Source organism: Oncorhynchus keta, unplaced genomic scaffold (assembly GCF_023373465.1).
Source record: "Oncorhynchus keta strain PuntledgeMale-10-30-2019 unplaced genomic scaffold, Oket_V2 Un_contig_8226_pilon_pilon, whole genome shotgun sequence".
Taxonomy (NCBI): domain Eukaryota; kingdom Metazoa; phylum Chordata; class Actinopteri; order Salmoniformes; family Salmonidae; genus Oncorhynchus; species Oncorhynchus keta.
The window spans coordinates 13,487-32,551 of record NW_026289931.1 but is presented as its reverse complement, the minus strand read 5'-3'; the positions used below and the strand labels follow the sequence as shown (position 1 = coordinate 32,551).

General features: G+C 49.8%; 1 long non-coding RNA gene across 1 annotated transcript; it reads right to left on the bottom strand.

Moving 5' to 3' along the window:
- Positions 1–5,962: 5,962 nt before the first annotated feature.
- LOC127926770 (uncharacterized) lies at positions 5,963–6,917 on the bottom strand. The gene is made up of 3 exons (XR_008125059.1): positions 6,701–6,917; positions 6,210–6,373; positions 5,963–6,044 (listed from the first exon to the last, which is right to left on the bottom strand). It is a non-coding gene; the product is annotated as an uncharacterized LOC127926770 (long non-coding RNA).
- Positions 6,918–19,065: the final 12,148 nt, after the last annotated feature.

The following is a 19,065-nucleotide window of genomic DNA, read 5'->3' as shown; positions in this document are numbered from 1 at the left end:
AAATCTCGCGTCTTGTGACGGCCGGCCGCCCAACAACCTGCCCGCTTGACCCTATCCCCTCCTCTCTTCTCCAGACCATTTCCGGAGACCTTCTCCCTTACCTCACCTCGCTCATCAACTCATCCCTGACCGCTGGCTACGTCCCTCCCGTCTTCAAGAGAGCGAGAGTTGCACCCCTTCTGAAAAAACCTACACTCGATCCCTCCGATGTCAACAACTACAGACCAGTATCCCTTCTCTCTTTTCTCTCCAAAACTCTTGAGCGTGCCGTCCTTGGCCAGCTCTACCGCTATCTCTCTCAGAATGACCTTCTTGATCCAAATCAGTCAGGTTTCAAGACTAGTCATTCAACTGAGACTGCTCTTCTCTGTATCACGGAGGCGCTCCGCACTGCTAAAGCTAACTCTCTCTCCTCTGCTCTCATCCTTCTAGACCTATCGGCTGCCTTCGATACTGTGAACCATCAGATCCTCCTCTCCACCCTCTCCGAGTTGGGCATCTCCGGCGCGGCCCACGCTTGGATTGCGTCCTACCTGACAGGTCGCTCCTACCAGGTGGCGTGGCGAGAATCTGTCTCCTCACCACGCGCTCTCACCACTGGTGTCCCCCAGGGCTCTGTTCTAGGCCCTCTCTTATTCTCGCTATACACCAAGTCACTTGGCTCTGTCATAACCTCACATGGTCTCTCCTATCATTGCTATGCAGACGACACACAATTAATCTTCTCCTTTCCCCCTTCTGATGACCAGGTGGCGAATCGCATCTCTGCATGTCTGGCAGACATATCAGTGTGGATGACGGATCACCACCTCAAGCTGAACCTCAGCAAGACGGAGCTCCTCTTCCTCCCGGGGAAGGACTGCCCATTCCATGATCTCGCCATCACGGTTGACAACTCCATTGTGTCCTCCTCCCAGAGCGCTAAGAACCTTGGCGTGATCCTGGACAACACCCTGACGTTCTCAACTAACATCAAGGCGGTGTCCCGTTCCTGTAGGTTCATGCTCTACAACATCCGCAGAGTACGACCCTGCCTCACACAGGAAGCGGCGCAGGTCCTAATCCAGGCACTTGTCATCTCCCGTCTTGATTACTGCAACTCGCTGTTGGCTGGGCTCCCTGCCTGTGCCATTAAACCCTACAACTCATCCAGAACGCCGCAGCCCGTCTGGTGTTCAACCTTCCCAAGTTCTCTCCACGTCACCCCGCTCCTCCGCTCTCTCCACTGGCTTCCAGTTGAAGCTCGCATCCGCTACAAGACCATGGTGCTCGCCTACGGAGCTGTGAGGGGAACGGCACCTCAGTACCTCCAGGCTCTGATCAGGCCCTACACCCAAACAAGGGCACTGCGTTCATCCACCTCTGGCCTGCTCGCCTCCCTACCACTGAGGAAGTACAGTTCCCGCTCAGCCCAGTCAAAACTGTTCGCTGCTCTGGCCCCCAATGGTGGAACAAACTCCCTCACGACGCCAGGACAGCGGAGTCAATCACCACCTTCCGGAGACACCTGAAACCCCACCTCTTCAAGGAATACCTAGGATAGGGTAAGTAAGGGTAGGTAATCCTTCTCCCCCCAACAAGATTTAGATGCAAGTGGCTGTTCCACTGGTTGTCATAAGGTGTATGCACCAATTTGTAAGTCGCTCTGGATAAGAGCGTCTGCTAAATGACTTAAATGTAAATGTTAAATGAGAGATATGTGTTGAGCCCTGTTTGTGATTAGATATTAAAAACTCTAGCTGCGTCGTGGACCCCCACCTGATTCAACTCGTCAACTAATCGCCAAGCCCTTGAATAGGTGAATCAGGTGAGCTAGTTGAGAGCTACAACAACAATGTGAAACGTCTGGGGGACCCCGAAGGGAGGGTTGAGAAACACGGCTTTAGAGGCGGCTCAGTGGACTGTAAACATTCCTATCAGCAAAAACACAGAGGAGATAACAGAGAGGACCAGCCTGGATACTTTCTACATTGTCCAGGCTGGTCCTCTCGGTTACTTCCTCTTCTACTAGAAAGGAGGTAACAGAGAGGACCGGAGAGGAGAGTTCCCCAACAGGCCACACCAGAGGGACTAAGCCCCACCTACAGTGTTCTCCCAGAGTAGAGCTCTCCTATCAGGCCACACCAGAGGGACTAAGCCCCGCCTACAGTGTTCTCCCAGAGTAGAGCTCTCCTAACAGGCCACACCAGAGGGACTAAGCCCCGCCTACAGTGTTCTCCCAGAGTAGAGCTCTCCTATCAGGCCACACCAGAGGGACTAAGCCCCGCCTACAGTGTTCTCCCAGAGGAGAGCTCTCCTATCAGGCCACACCAGAGGGACTAAGCCCCACCTACAGTGTTCTCCAAGAGTAGAGCTCTCCTATTAGGCCACACCAGAGGGACTAAGCCCCGCCTACAGTGTTCTCCAAGAGTAGAGCTCTCCTATCAGGCCACACCAGAGGGACTAAGCCCCGCCTACAGTGTTCTCCCAGAGTAGAGCTCTCCTAACAGGCCACACCAGAGGGACTAAGCCCCGCCTACAGTGTTCTCCCAGAGTAGAGCTCTCCTATCAGGCCACACCAGAGGGACTAAGCCCCGCCTACAGTGTTCTCCCAGAGTAGAGCTCTCCTATCAGGCCACACCAGAGGGACTAAGCCCCGCCTACAGTGTTCTCCCAGAGTAGAGCTCTCCTATCAGGCCACACCAGAGGGACTAAGCCCCGCCTACAGTGTTCTCCCAGAGGAGAGCTCTCCTATCAGGCCGCACCAGAGGGACTAAGCACCGCCTACAGTGTTCTCCCAGAGTAGAGCTCTCCTATCAGGCCACACCAGAGGGACTAAGCCCCGCCTACAATGTTCTCCCAGAGTAGAGCTCTCCTATCAGGCCACACCAGAGGGACTAAGCCCCACCTACAGTGTTCTCCCAGAGTAGAGCTCTCCTATTAGGCCACACCAGAGGGACTAAGCCCCGCCTACAGTGTTCTCCCAGAGTAGAGCTCTCCTAACAGGCCACACCAGAGGGACTAAGCCCCGCCTACAGTGTTCTCCCAGAGTAGAGCTCTCCTATCAGGCCACACCAGAGGGACTAAGCCCCGCCTACAGTGTTCTCCCAGAGATCCACACAGAGCACACACACTCACCGAGCATAGAGCTGTTGCTGCTAGTTCCAGCATATATAGACCATTTACAAGGACTCACCAAGCATAGAGCTGTTGCTGCTAGTTCCAGCATATATAGACCATTTACAAGGACTCACCGAGCATAGAGCTGTTGCTCCTAGTTCCAGCATATATAGACCATTTACAAGGACTCACCGAGCATAGAGCTGTTGCTGCTAGTTCCAGCATATATAAACCATTTACAAGGACTCACCAAGCATAGAGCTGTTGCTGCTAGTTCCAGCATATATAGACCATTTACAAGGACTCACCAAGCATAGAGCTGTTGCTGCTAGTTCCAGCATATATAGACCATTTACAAGGACTCACCAAGCATAGAGCTGTTGCTCCTAGTTCCAGCATATATAAACCATTTACAAGGACTCACCGAGCATAGAGCTGTTGCTCCTGGTTCCAGCATATATAAACCATTTACAAGGACTCACCGAGCATAGAGCTGTTGCTGCTAGTTCCACATATATAAACCATTTACAAGGACTCACCGAGCATAGAGCTGTTGCTCCTAGTTCCAGCATATATAAACCATTTACAAGGACTCACCGAGCATAGAGCTGTTGCTGCTAGTTCCAGCATATATCAACCATTTACAAGGACTCACCGAGCATAGAGCTGTTGCTGCTAGTTCCAGCATATATAAACCATTTACAAGGACTCACCGAGCATAGAGCTGTTGCTGCTAGTTCCAGCATATATAAACCATTTACAAGGACTCACCGAGCATAGAGCTGTTGCTGCTAGTTCCAGCATATATAAACCATTTACAAGGACTCTCCGAGCATAGAGCTGTTGCTGCTAGTTCCAGCATATATAAACCATTTACAAGGACTCACCGAGCATAGAGCTGTTGCTGCTAGTTCCAGCATATATAAACCATTTACAAGGACTCACCAAGCATAGAGCTGTTGCTGCTAGTTCCAGCATATATAAACCATTTACAAGGACTCACCAAGCATAGAGCTGTTGCTGCTAGTTCCAGCATATATAAACCATTTACAAGGACTATCCAATGAAGTGGGACCTAAATACCTGATAGTCTTTCTCTGTCATTGTTTGGTTTTAGTTGCAGTTTCAGAGATAAGTTCATGTTGTTTGGAGAGATAGAATACCAGTTCAGTTCATGTTGTTTGGAGAGATAGAATACCAGTTCAGTTCATGTTGTTTGGAGAGATAGAACACCAGTTCAGTTCATGTTGGAGAGATAGAACACCAGTTCAGTTCATGTTGGAGAGATAGAACACCAGTTCAAGTTCATGTTGTTTGGAGAGATAGAATACCAGTTCAGTTCATGTTGGAGATAGAATACCAGTTCAGTTCAAGTTCATGTTGTTTGGAGAGATAGAACACCAGTTCAGTTCATGTTGGAGAGATAGAATACCAGTTCAGTTCATGTTGGAGAAATAGAATACCAGTTCAGTTCATGTTGGAGAAATAGAATACCAGTTCAGTTCATGTTGGAGAAATAGAATACCAGTTCAGTTCATGTTGTTTGGAGAGATCGAATACCAGTTCAGTTCATGTTGGAGAGATAGAATACCAGTTCAGTTCATGTTGGAGAGATAGAATACCAGTTCAGTTCATGTTGTTTGGAGAGATAGAATACCAGTTCAGTTCATGTTGGAGAGATAGAATACCAGTTCAGTTCATGTTGGAGAAATAGAATACCAGTTCAGTTCATGTTGTTTGGAGAGATAGAACACCAGTTCAGTTCATGTTGTTTGGAGAGATAGAATACCAGTTCAGTTCATGTTGGAGAAATAGAATACCAGTTCAGTTCATGTTGTTTGGAGAGATAGAACACCAGTTCAGTTCATGTTGTTTGGAGAGATAGAATACCAGTTCAGTTCATGTTGGAGAGATAGAACACCAGTTCAGTTCATGTTGTTTGGAGAGATAGAATACCAGTTCAGTTCATGTTGGAGAAATAGAATACCAGTTCAGTTCATGTTGTTTGGAGAGATAGAACACCAGTGCAGTTCATGTTGTTTGGAGAGATAGAACACCAGTTCAGTTCATGTTGTGTGGAGAGATAGAACACCAGTTCAGTTCATGTTGTGTGGAGAGATAGAATACCAGTTCAGTTCATGTTGGAGAGATAGAATACCAGTTCAGTTCATGTTGTTTGGAGAGATAGAATACCAGTTCAGTTCATGTTGTTTGGAGAGATAGAATACCAGTTCAGTTCATGTTGTTTGGAGAGATAGAATACCAGTTCAGTTCATGTTGTTTGGAGAGATAGAATACCAGTTCAGTTCATGTTGGAGAAATAGAATACCAGTTCAGTTCATGTTGTTTGGAGAGATAGAACACCAGTTCAGTTCATGTTGTTTGGAGAGATAGAATACCAGTTCAGTTCATGTTGGAGAGATAGAACACCAGTTCAGTTCATGTTGTTTGGAGAGATAGAATACCAGTTCAGTTCATGTTGGAGAAATAGAATACCAGTTCAGTTCATGTTGTTTGGAGAGATAGAACACCAGTGCAGTTCATGTTGTTTGGAGAGATAGAACACCAGTTCAGTTCATGTTGTGTGGAGAGATAGAACACCAGTTCAGTTCATGTTGTGTGGAGAGATAGAATACCAGTTCAGTTCATGTTGTGTGGAGAGATAGAATACCAGTTCAGTTCATGTTGTGTGGAGAGATAGAATACCAGTTCAGTTCATGTTGTGTGGAGAGAAGTCATTTTTACCTTTATTTAACTTGGTAAGTCAGTTAAGAACAAATTCTTATTTACAATGACAGCCTAGGAACAGTGGGTTGACTGCCTGTTCAGGATCGGAACGACAGATTCTATTTGATCCAGCAACCTGCCGCCCCACGTAGCCTAGTAGTTAAATAAAACCAGTTCCCTTCCAGTTACTGGCCCCGATGCTCTAACCACTAGGCTACCTGCCGCCCCACGTAGCCTAGTAGTTAAATAAAACCAGTTCCCTTCCAGTTACTGGCCCCGATGCTCTAACCACTAGGATACTTGCCGCCCCCACGTAGCCTAGTAGTTAAATAAAACCAGTTCTCTTCCAGTTACTGGCCTAGATGCTCTAAACACTAGGCTACCTGCCGCCCCACGTAGCCTAGTGGTTAAATAAAACCAGTTCCCTTCCAGTTACTGGCCCCGATGCTCTAACCACTAGGCTACCTGCCGCCCCACGTAGCCTAGTGGTTAAATAAAACCAGTTCCCTTCCAGTTACTGGGCCCGATGCTCTAACCACTAGGCTACCTGCCGCCCCCACGTAGCCTAGTAGTTAAATAAACCAGTTCCCTTCCAGTTACTGGGCCCGATGCTCTAACCACTAGGCTACCTGCCGCCCACGTAGCCTAGTAGTTAAATAAAACCAGTTCCCTTCCAGTTACTGGCCCCGATGCTCTAACCACTAGGCTACCTGCCGCCCCACGTAGCCTAGTGGTTAAATAAAACCAGTTCCCTTCCAGTTACTGGGCCCGATGCTCTAACCACTAGGCTACCTGCCGCCCCCACGTAGCCTAGTAGTTAAATAAAACCAGTTCCCTTCCAGTTACTGGGCCGATGCTCTAACCACTAGGCTACCTGCCGCCCCACGTAGCCTAGTAGTTAAATAAAACCAGTTCCCTTCCAGTTACTGGCCCCGATGCTCTAACCACTAGGCTACCTGCCGCCCCACGTAGCCTAGTGGTTAAATAAAACCAGTTCCCTTCCAGTTACTGGCCCCGATGCTCTAACCACTAGGCTACCTGCCGCCCCACGTAGCCTAGTAGTTAAATAAAACCAGTTCCCTTCCAGTTACTGGCCCGATGCTCTAACCACTAGGCTACCTGCCGCCCCCACGTAGCCTAGTAGTTAAATAAAACCAGTTCCCTTCCAGTTACTGGCCCCGATGCTCTAACCACTAGGCTACCTGCCGCCTCACGTAGCCTAGTAGTTAAATAAAACCAGTTCCCTTCCAGTTACTGGCCCCGATGCTCTAACCACTAGGCTACCTGCCCCACGTAGCCTAGTGGTTAAATAAAACCAGTTCCCTTCCAGTTACTGGCCCCGATGCTCTAACCACTAGGCTAGCTGCTGCCCCACGAGCCTAGTAGTTAAATAAAACCAGTTCCCTTCCAGTTACTGGCCCCGATGCTCTAACCACTAGGCTACCTGCCGCCCACGTAGCCTAGTGGTTAAATAAAACCAGTTCCCTTCCAGTTACTGGGCCCGATGCTCTAACCACTAGGCTACCTGCCGCCCCACGTAGCCTAGTAGTTAAATAAAACCAGTTCCCTTCCAGTTACTGGGCCCGATGCTCTAACCACTAGGCTACCTGCCGCCCCACGTAGCCTAGTGGTTAAATAAAACCAGTTCCCTTCCAGTTACTGGCCCCGATGCTCTAACCACTAGGCTACCTGCCGCCCCACGTAGCCTAGTATTTAAATAAAACCAGTTCCCTTCCAGTTACTGGGCCCGATGCTCTAACCACTAGGCTACCTGCCGCCCCACGTAGCCTAGTGGTTAAATAAAACCAGTTCAGCAATGTTGTTTGGCTTTAATCTATAATATTTACTGGTGACCACTGCTCCCTACTGGTCAATGGCAGAGTGAAGTCAGTCTAAGAACCTCAACGGAGTCTAAGGCTGCATTCCAACTGACCTTCCTTCCCCTGGAAGTGTGTACACACCAGTGTAAACATGCATACTTCAGGAGAAGGGTGGAGAATGGGGACACAACCGGAGGTAAAAGATGTCCACTCCACTTCTTCTCCTTAATGAGCTAATTAAATGATCCTTCAACCTTCCAAAGCTTATTATCAGCCCTCTAATTGGTCCTCCACGTTAATTAGTTAATTAGCTTACTTGCTGGCGTGGAACATTAGATTCCCCCCTTTTCATCTGATCAGCAACAAATTGGAGACAAGTGAGACAAACGTTGAGGAACTTTACAAAAGTTAATTTCTGATTCTGAAGTGGCATGTAGCCTAGCGGTTAAAGAGCTGGTCCAGTAACTAAGAAGTAGCCGGTTCGAATACTTGAGCAGACGATGTGAGAAAATCTGTCGATGTGCCCTTGAGCAAGGCACTTCGTCTTAATTTGATCTTGGGGTGCTGTACTACTATGGCTAAACCCTGTGAAACCGCACATTTCACTGACCTATCCTGGTGTATGTGACAATAAAACATGTATTTTGATGATCTGGGATGTCCCTGCCATCTTTGGCGCGTATACAATGCTGATAGGTGTACTTCTTAGGACTATAAAACTGAACAGACATGGATCAGTCGTTTAGCGTTGAGTAGCTAGTGACCTTTGCAGAGATAAGGATTTTCTATGATGAACGTCATCTTTAAAAGGTTTGGGTTTTCATCAACTGGACGTATTATCTATGTTGGGTTATGAGGCTCGCTGCACTCAGCTAACAGTCAGCTTGGAGGGTAGCATTATGGTACTGGCCTGCTGCTTGGAGGGTAGCATTATGGTACTGGCCTGCTGCTTGGAGGGTAGCATTATGGAACTGGCCTGCTGCTTGGAGAGTAGCATTATGGTACTGGCCTGCTGCTTGGAGGGTAGCATTATGGTACTGGCCTGCTGCTTGGAGGGTAGCATTATGGTACTGGCCTGCTGCTTGGAGGGTAGCATTATGGTACTGGCCTGCTGCTTGGAGGGTAGCATTATGGTACTGGCCTGCTGCTTGGAGGGTAGCATTATGGTACTGGCCTGCTGCCTTATGGTACTGGCCTGCTGCTTGAGGGTAGCATTATGGAACTGGCCTGCTGCTTGGAGGGTAGCATTATGGAACTGGCCTGCTGCTTGGAGGGTAGCATTATGGCACTGGCCTGCTGCTTGGAGGGTAGCATTATGGTACTGGCCTGCTGCTTGGAGGGTAGCATTATGGTACTGGCCTGCTGCTTGGAGGGTAGCATTATGGTACTGGCCTGCTGCTTGGAGGGTAGCATTATGGTACTGGCCTGCTGCTTGGAGGGTAGCATTATGGTACTGGCCTGCTGCTTGGAGGGTAGCATTATGGTACTGGCCTGCTGCTTGGAGGGTAGCATTATGGTACTGGCCTGCTGCTTGGAGGGTAGCATTATGGTACTGGCCTGCTGCTAGCATTATGGAACTGGCCTGCTGCTTGGAGGGTAGCATTATGGCATGGCCTGCTGCTTGGAGGGTAACATAGGTAGACCAATTATGGTTTCTTTCTTGGAGGGTAGCATTATGGTCTGGCCTGCTGCTTGAGGGTAGCATTATGGAAATGGCCTGCTGCTTGGAGGGTAGCATTAACTGGCCTGCTGTTTGGACACATTATGGAACTGCAACTGCTTGGAAGCATTTTGCCTGCTGCTTGGGGACCATTATGGAACTGGCCTGCTGCTGGAGGGTAGCATGTGGAACTGGCCTGCTGCTTGGAGGGTAGCATTAAAGGAACTGGCCTGTTGGAGGGTAGCATGTATGGAACTGGCCTGCTGCTTGAGGGTAGCATTATAGCATGAAAAGGCCAGGGTTTAACATAGGCAGACAAATTATGCATGTTTCTTTCTCACTCATTGGATTTGGGCAAAAGTATCAGAATTAGGGCCAAACACAACCATGGTTTCATGTCTGGGTATTTTGCTCAGGGACCGAAAAGGCCAGGGCCGGCTCTGGCTGCATGTCTGGGTATGGATAGGGCTCCTAAAAGGCCAGGGCCGGCTCTGGCTGCAAGTCTGGGTATTGGATAGGGCCCCTAAAAGGCCAGGGCTGGCTCTGGGTGCATGTCTGGGTATTGATAGGGCCCCTCTAAAAGGCCAGGGCTGGCTCTGGCTGCATGTCTGGATATGGATAGGGCCCCGAAAAGGCTAGGGCCGGCTCTGGGTGCATGTCTGGGTATTGATAGGGCCCCTAAAAGGCCAGGGTCGGCTCTGGCTGCATGTCTGGGTATGGATAGGGCCCCTAAAAGGCTAGGGCCGGCTCTGGGTGCATGTCTTGGTATGGACGTGGGTACGTAGACCTACGAGCCACTGCGGGCCCTCATGTTGTGTTCAGATTTTTGTGGCCCCATCAAATGTGCCCATCCCTGCACTAGAGGGATCGTGAATGACAGCATTAATTCAGGCAGATATTGACCTCTTTATTTGGGCATTTTTCCATAGAAGGATTTATTTACCTCATCACACCTGAACCCTCAAGAGCACGAAATACCGAGCTTTACATACACGGCTGAAGTCAGAAGTTTACATACACTTAGGTTGGAATCATTAAAACTAGTTTTTCAACCACTTCACACATTTCTTGTTAACAAACTGTAGTTTTGGCAAGTCGGTGAGGACAACTACTTTGTTCACGACAAGTCATTTTTCCAACAATTGTTTATAGATTATTTCACTGTATTACAATTCCAGTGGGTCAGAAGTTTACATACACTAAGTTGACTGTGCATTTAAACAGCTTAGGAAATTCCAGAAAATTATGTCATTGCTTTAGAAGCTTCTGATAGGCTAATTGACATAATTTGAGTCAATTGGAGGTGTACCTGTGGATGTATTTCAAGGCCTACCTTCAAACTCAGTGCCTCTTTCCATGACATCATGGGGAAATCAAAAGAAATCAGTCAAAATGGTAGACCTCCACAAGTCTGGTTCATCCTTGGGAGAAATTTCCAAAACTCCTGAAGGTTCCATGTTCATCTGTACAAACAATAGTACACAAGTATAAACACCATGGGACCACGCAGCCGTTATACCGCTCAGGAAGGAGACGCGTTCTGTCTCCTAGAGATGAACGTACTTTGGTGTGAAAAGTGCAAATCAATCCCAGAACAACAACAAAGGACCTTGTGAAGATGCTGGAGGAAACAGGTACAAAAGTATCTATATCCACAGTAAAACGAGTCCTATATCGACATAACCTGAAAGGCCACTCAGCAAGGAAGAAGCCACTGCTCCAAAACTGCCATAAAAAAAGCCGGACTACTGTTTGCACATGGGGACAAAGATCGTACTTTTTGGAGGACAATGTCCTCCTGTCTGATGAAACAAAAATAGAACTGTTTGGCCATAATGACCATCTTTATGTTTGAAGGGAAAAGGGGAAGGATTGCAAGCCGAAGAACACCATCCCAACCGGCAGCATCATGTTGTGGAGGGCTTTGCTGCAGGAGGGACTGGTGCACTTCACAAAATAGATGACATCAGAGGAAAGGCAAAATGATGTGGATATATTGAAGCAACATCTCAAGACATCAGTCAGGAAGTTAAAGCTTGGTCGCAAATGGGTCTTCCAAATGACAATGACCCCAAGCGTACTTCCCAAAGTTGTGGCAAAATGGCTTAAGGACAACAAAGTGATAGTGTTGGAGTGGCCATCACAAAGCCCTGACCTCAATCCTATAGAACATTTGTAGGCAGAACTGAAAAAAAGCGTGTGCGAGCAAGGGAGGCCTTACAAACCTGACTCAGTTACACCAGCTCTGTCAGGAGGAATGGGACAAAATTCACCCAACTTATTGTGGGAAGCTTGTGGACTGCTACCCAAAACGTTTGACCCAAGTTAAACAATTTAAAGGCAATGCTACCAAAAACACTCAATTTGTATGTAAACTTCTGACCCACTGAGAATGTGATTAAAGAAATAAAAAGCTGAAATAAAAATCACTCAACTATTATTCTGACATTTCACATTCTTAAAATAAAGTGGTGATCCTAACTGACCTAAGACAGAGAGTTTTTACCAGGATTAAATGACAGGAATTGTGAAAAAATTAGTTTAAATGTATTTGGCTACGGTATCTATACATGTATGTAAACTTCCCACTTCAACTGTATCTATACATGTAAACCTATAGCTTCATATATCTACACATATAAACCTGTAGTCAGTGTAAGGCTATACACCTGCACCTTCTGTGCCGTGCACATGGAGCTCACATCAGACTGATGGACAGCAGTGGGGGACATCAGACGATGGAAGGACGGACACCTGATGGAAGGACTGCCTTAGTGGGGGGACATCAGACTGCCTCTCGGGGGGGACATCAGACTGCCTCTCAGTTCCTTCTCAGTGGGGGACAGACTGACATCAGACTGCTCTCAGTGGGGGACATCAGACTGTCTCAGTGGGGGACAGACTGGTGGGGGTCATCAGACTGAGTGGGGGGGACAGGACTGCCTCAGTGGGGGGACATCAGTGGGGGGGGACATCAGACTGATGGAAGGACTGCCTCTCAGTGGGGGGACATCAGACTGATGGGAAGGACTGCCTCTCAGTGGGGGACATCAGACTGCCTCTCAGTGGGGGACATCAGACTGCCTCTCAGTGGGGGGGACATCAGACTGCCTCTCAGTGGGGGGACATCAGACTGCCTCTCAGTGGGGGACATCAGACTGACTGCCTCTCAGTGGGGGACATCAGACTGCCTCTCAGTGGGGGACTGCCTCTCACATCAGACTGCCTCTCAGTGGGGGACATCTGCCTCTCAGACTGATGGTGGGGGACATCAGACTGACATCAGACTGCCTCTCAGTGGGGGACATCAGACTGCCTCTCAGTGGGGGACATCAGACTGATGGAAGGACTGCCTCTCAGTGGGGGACATCAGACTGCCTCTCAGTGGGGGGACATCAGACTGATGGAAGGACTGCCTCTCAGTGGGGGACATCAGACTGCCTCTCAGTGGGGGACATCAGACTGCCTCTCAGGACTGCCTCTCAGTGGGGGACATCAGACTGCCTCTCATCAGACTGATGGGGACATCAGACTGTGGGGGGACATCAGACTCTCAGTGGGGGGACATCAGACTGATGGATCAGACTGCCTCTCAGTGGGGGGACATCAGACTGCCTCTCAGTGGGGGGACATCAGACTGCCTCAGTCATCAGACTGCCTCTCAGTGGGGGGACATCAGACTGCCTCTCAGTGGGGGACATCAGACTGCCTCTCAGTGGGGGGACATCAGACTGCCTCTCAGTGGGGGACATCAGACTGCCTCTCAGTGGGGGACATCAGACTGAGTGGGGGGACATCAGACTGCCTCTCAGTGGGGGACACATCAGACTGCCTCTCAGTGGGGGACATCAGACTGCCTCTCAGTGGGGGGACATCAGACTGCCTCTCAGTGGGGGACATCAGACTGCCTCTCAGTGGGGGGACATCAGACTGCCTCAGTGGGGGGGACATCAGACTGGTGGGGACATCAGACTGAGACTGCCTCTCAGTGGGGGGACATCAGACTGCCTCTCAGTGGGGGACATCAGACTGCCTCTCAGTGGGGGACATCAGACTGCCTCTCATCAGACTGGGGACATCAGACTGCCTCTCAGTGGGGGGACATCAGACTGCCTCTCAGTGGGGGGACATCAGACTGATGGAAGGACTGCCTCTCAGTGGGGGGACATCAGACTGCCTCTCAGTGGGGGGACATCAGACTGCCTCTCAGTGGGGGGGACATCAGACTGCCTCTCAGTGGGGGGGGACATCAGACTGATGGAAGGACTGCCTCTCAGTGGGGGGGACATCAGACTGCCTCTCAGTGGGGGGACATCAGACTGATGGAAGGACTGCCTCTCAGTGGGGGGGACATCAGACTGCCTCTCAGTGGGGGGACATCAGACTGCCTCTCAGTGGGGGGGACATCAGACTGCCTCTCAGTGGGGGGACATCAGACTGCCTCTCAGTGGGGGGACATCAGACTGCCTCTCAGTGGGGGGACATCAGACTGCCTCTCAGTGGGGGGACATCAGACTGCCTCTCAGTGGGGGACATCAGACTGCCTCTCAGTGGGGGGACATCAGACTGATGGAAGGACTGCCTCTCAGTGGGGGGGACATCAGACTGCCTCTCAGTGGGGGACATCTGCCTCTCAGTGGGGGGACATGCTGCCTCTCAGTGGGGGGACATCAGACTGATGGAAGGACTGCCTCTCAGTGGGGGGGACATCAGACTGCCTCTCAGACTGCCTCTCAGTGGGGGACATCAGACTGATGGAAGGACTGCCTCTCACATCAGACTGCCTCTCCAGGGGGGACATCAGACTGATGGAAGGACTGCCCTCTCAGTGGGGGACATCAGACTGCCTCTCCAGTGGGGGGACATCAGGACTGCCTCTGGGGGGACATCAGACTGCCTCAGGGGGGGACATCAGACTGCCTCTCAGTGGGGGGACATCAGACTGGGGACATCAGACTGCCTCTCAGTGGGGGGGACATCAGACTGCCTCTCAGTGGGGGGACATCAGACTGATGGAAGGACTGCCTCTCAGTGGGGGGGACATCAGACTGCCTCTCAGTGGGGGGACATCAGACTGATGGAAGGACTGCCTCTCAGTGGGGGGGACATCAGACTGCCTCTCAGTGGGGGGACATCAGACTGCCTCTCAGTGGGGGGACATCAGACTGCCTCTCAGTGGGGGGACATCAGACTGCCTCTCAGTGGGGGGACATCAGACTGCCTCTCAGTGGGGGGACATCAGACTGCCTCTCAGTGGGGGGACATCAGACTGCCTCTCAGTGGGGGACAGGGGGGACATCAGACTGCCTCTCAGTGGGGGGACATCAGACTGCCTCTCAGTGGGGGGACATCAGACTGCCTCTCAGTGGGGGGACATCAGACTGATGGAAGGACTGCCTCTCAGTGGGGGACATCCAGACATCAGACTGCCTCTCAGTGGGGGACATCAGACTGCCTCTCAGTGGGGGGACATCAGACTGCCTCTCAGTGGGGGGTGGGGGGACATCAGACTGCCTCTCAGTGGGGGGACTCAGACTGCCTCTCAGTGGGGGGACATCAGACTGATGGAAGGACTGCCTCTCAGTGGGGGGGACATCAGACTGCCTCTCAGTGGGGGGACATCAGACTGATGGAAGGACCCTCTCAGTGGGGGGACATCAGACTGCCTCTCAGTGGGGGGACATCAGACTGCCTCAGTGGTGGGGGGACATCAGACTGCCTCTCAGTGGGGGGACATCAGACTGCCTCTCAGTGGGGGGACATCAGACTGCCTCTCAGTGGGGGGACATCAGACTGCCTCTCAGTGGGGGGACATCAGACTGCCTCTCAGTGGGGGGACATCAGACTGCTCAGTGGGGGGACCTGCCTCTCAGTGGGGGGACATCAGACTGCCTCAGTGGGGGGACATCAGACTGCCTCAGTGGGGGGACATCAGACTGCCTCTCAGTGGGGGGACATCAGACTGACAGACTGCCTCTGGGGGGACAGTGGGGGACATCAGACTGCCTCAGTGGGGGGGACATCAGACTGCCTCTCAGTGGGGGACATCAGACTGATGGAAGGACTGCCTCTCAGTGGGGGATGGAAGGACTGCCTCTCACTCAGTGGGGGGGGACTGCCTCTCAGTGGGGGACATCAGACTGCCTCAGTGGGGGGACATCAGGAGTGGGGGGGACATCAGACTGCCTCTCCAGTGGGGGGACATCAGACTGCCTCCAGTGGGGGGACATCAGACTGCCTCAGGGTGGGGGGGACACATCAGACTGCCTCTCAGTGGGGGGACATCAGACTGACATCAGGTGGGGGACATCAGACTGCCTCTCAGTGGGGGGGGACATCAGACTGCCTCTCAGTGGGGGGACATCAGACTGCCTCTCAGTGGGGGGACATCAGACTGCCTCTCAGTGGGGGACATCAGACTGCCTCTCAGTGGGGGACATCAGACTGCCTCTCAGTGGGGACATCAGACTGCCATAAGAGCGTCAGAAAAGGTTAACCTTTCTCCCCCTCAAAAGCAGTGCACTATATAGGGAAGAGGGAGGCATTTGTGACTCACCTGACAGGATAAGGAATAGAGCAGTAACATCGGATGTATTGGCTGTTTTAACTTCTGTGTTTACTCTTAACCTCTACATTAGTGAGGGTAGAGACTCTACACCAAGGAATACATAACGTGAGGCTTGTCAGTTTAAGGTCTACAACCGTTGTATTATTGGGCGCGTGGGACAAATACAATTTGATGTTGCTGGATCTGGACGCTATAAGAAATCAGTTCACGCTTTTTATTCACAAAATGTACTTCTGTCCACATACAGAAAGGTCTGTTCCTAATGCTGGGCTTTCACCCGAGGTACGGTGCTGCCCTGTCAAGGGCACTCCTTCCCTTATCGAGTGGTTTTGAACATGCTAATGGAGTCAAAGGTCAAATGACCTCTGCTCAACCAACCACCAGTTGATGCAAGAGAAATGTACAAATTAAAAATGAGGGCCCAAAATATTTCTCAATATTTATCCACTTAATTCAACAGAACACCCTGTTCTGACCATGTCTCTCACACCTCTTTAATAGAAGATTTCTGAACACAATTTTAAACATCACCTCTTCTGAGTGTGAATCTCCCCCACCAACCAAGCTTTGTTCTAACCAACAGCCGACAAGACAAATAAAATGACATTCAGAACAAAAAAAAACAAAATAATGACTGGTAAGAACCATGTTAACAAAAAACAAAATAACCCCCCCTCATTCTTCAACCCAATCTGCTGGTAACAAAAAAAAACAAAATAAACCCTCCCCATTCAATTCAACCCAATCTGATCTGGTAAGAACCATGGTAACAAAAACAAAAAACCCCTCCCCCATTCAATTCAACCCAATCTGATCCGGTAAGAACCATGGTAACAAAAACAAAATAAACCCCTCCCCCATTCAATTCAACCCAATCTGATCTGGTAAGAACCATGGTAACAAAAACAAAACCATAAACCCCTCCCCCCATTCAATTCAACCCAATCTGATCTGGTAAGAACCATGGTAACAAAAACAAAATAAACCCCTCCCCCATTCAATTCAACCCAATCTGATCTGGTAAGAACCATGGTAACAAAAACAAAATAAACCCCTCCCCATTCATTCAATTCAACCCCAAGAACCATCAAAAACAAAATAAACCACTCCCCATTCAATTCAACCCAATCTGATCCGGTAAGAACCATGGTAACAAAACTCAAAAAAACAAAGTGACGGTCCAGAAACCATAGAAGTCAATATGCTGTAACTTTATAGATGTAACCCCTTCAGACCCCGTGTTAGTCAAGTCTCCTGTCTTGTATGTTAGGAGCCGTGTGTATATGTGTATATATATATATCCCATCGTTCGGGAGTTAAGCTGTAGGCAGTCAGTCCGGTTCCATTTAAGTCAGTTCATATGTGTCATCATCTCAGCATTAAACAGTCCCTCTGCAGCATCCAAACATCTGCCTGGAGGTACCGCTGGGATTCAGGAATTATTACAAAACACAAACAAAAACAAAGGAACGATGGAACAAACCAAAAACTGATTTATTTCGTGTTTTTTTAAAGTTGTTTTTTTTAGAAATGAGAAATGTGGTGATGAGCTTAAAAGCTTTAAAGAGAAACTTTCTTTTACTTTTTATTTTTTGTTTTACATTTTGTTTTGTTTTAAAGTTCAATTATTTTTTATTTTTCTCCTATAACGGTTGCTGATTCAGTGCAATGCATCATGGAACGATTGATAAAAGGGGGCCCCCTCCTCCTAGGTATTTTTGTTGCTGTTGCGGCATCATGTTTTGGGAATGAAAGGAAGAAGAGGGGATTGTGGGAGAGTCATAGTTTAGCTGGTGTCCATGGACTCCATGTTAGCGGAGGACGAGTCTCTCTGGATGTTTTCAAAGATGGCAGCCAGCTCAGGGTTGGAGGAGATCTGGGACTGGAACTCGCTCATCAGGGGACTCTTCTCCGCCTCGGGATGGTGAGGAGGGCGACCACAGCCCGCATGGCTGACCGGTTCAACTCATCCTGCTTCTCAAACTCCTGCTTCACTGAGTTGGCCTTCACCTGGGGGAGAGACAGGTGAGAGAGAGTGAGAGAGAGACAGAGGAGAGAGACAGGGAGACAGGGGGAGAGATCAGACAGGTGAGAGAGAGACATCAGACCGATGAGACAGGACTGAGAGAGAGACCGGGGACATCAGACTGAGAGAGAGAGAGAGAGAGACAGGGAGGGTGAGAGAGACAGACAGGGTGAGAGAGAGACAGGAGATCAGAGAGAGACAGGGAGAGAGAGAGACAGAGAGTGAGAGAGAGACAGGGTGAGACAGAGACAGGGTCAGAGAGAGGGAGAGAGACAGGGAGAGAGAGACAGGGAGAGAGAGAGAGAGAGAGAGAGAGAGACAGGGAGAGAGAGAGAGAGAGAGACAGTGAGAGAGAGAGAGAGAGAGAGAGACAGACAGTGGTCTGGTCTCTGAATGGTGCTATACCAGGGACAGTGTGTCTGGTCTGTGAATGGTGCTCCAGGGACAGTGTGTCTGGTGTCTGTGAATGGTACTATACCAGGGACAGTGTGTCTGGTCTGGTCTCTGTGAATGGTACTATACCAGGGACAGTGTTGGGTCTGGTCTCTGGTCTCAGTGGGTCTGGTCTCTGTGAATGGTACTATACCAGGGACAGTGTGTCTGGTCTCTGTGAATGGTACTATACCAGGGACAGTGTGTCTGGTCTCTGTGAATGGTACTATACCAGGGACAGTGTGTCTGGTCTCTGTGAATGGTACTATACCAGGGACAGTGTTGGGTCTGGTCTCTGTGAATGGTACTATACCAGGGACAGTGTGGGTCTGGTCTCTGTGAATGGTACTATACCAGGGACAGTGTTGGGTCTGGTCTCTGAATGGTACTATACCAGGGACAGTGTGGGTCTGGTCTCTGTGAATGGTACTATACCAGGGACAGTGTGTCTGGTCTCTGTGAATGGTACTGTACCAGGGACAGTGTGTCTGGTCTCTGTGAATGGTACTGTACCAGGGACAGTGTTGGGTCTGGTCTCTGAATGGTGCTATACCAGGACAGTGTCTGGGCATCTGGTCTCTGTGAATGGTACTATACCAGGGACAGTGTGTCTGGTCTGGTCTCAATGGTACTATACCAGGGACAGTGTGTCTGGTCTCTGGTCTCTGTGAATGGTACTATACCAGGGACAGTGTGAGGGTCTGGTCTCTACAGGGACAGTGTGTCTGGTCTC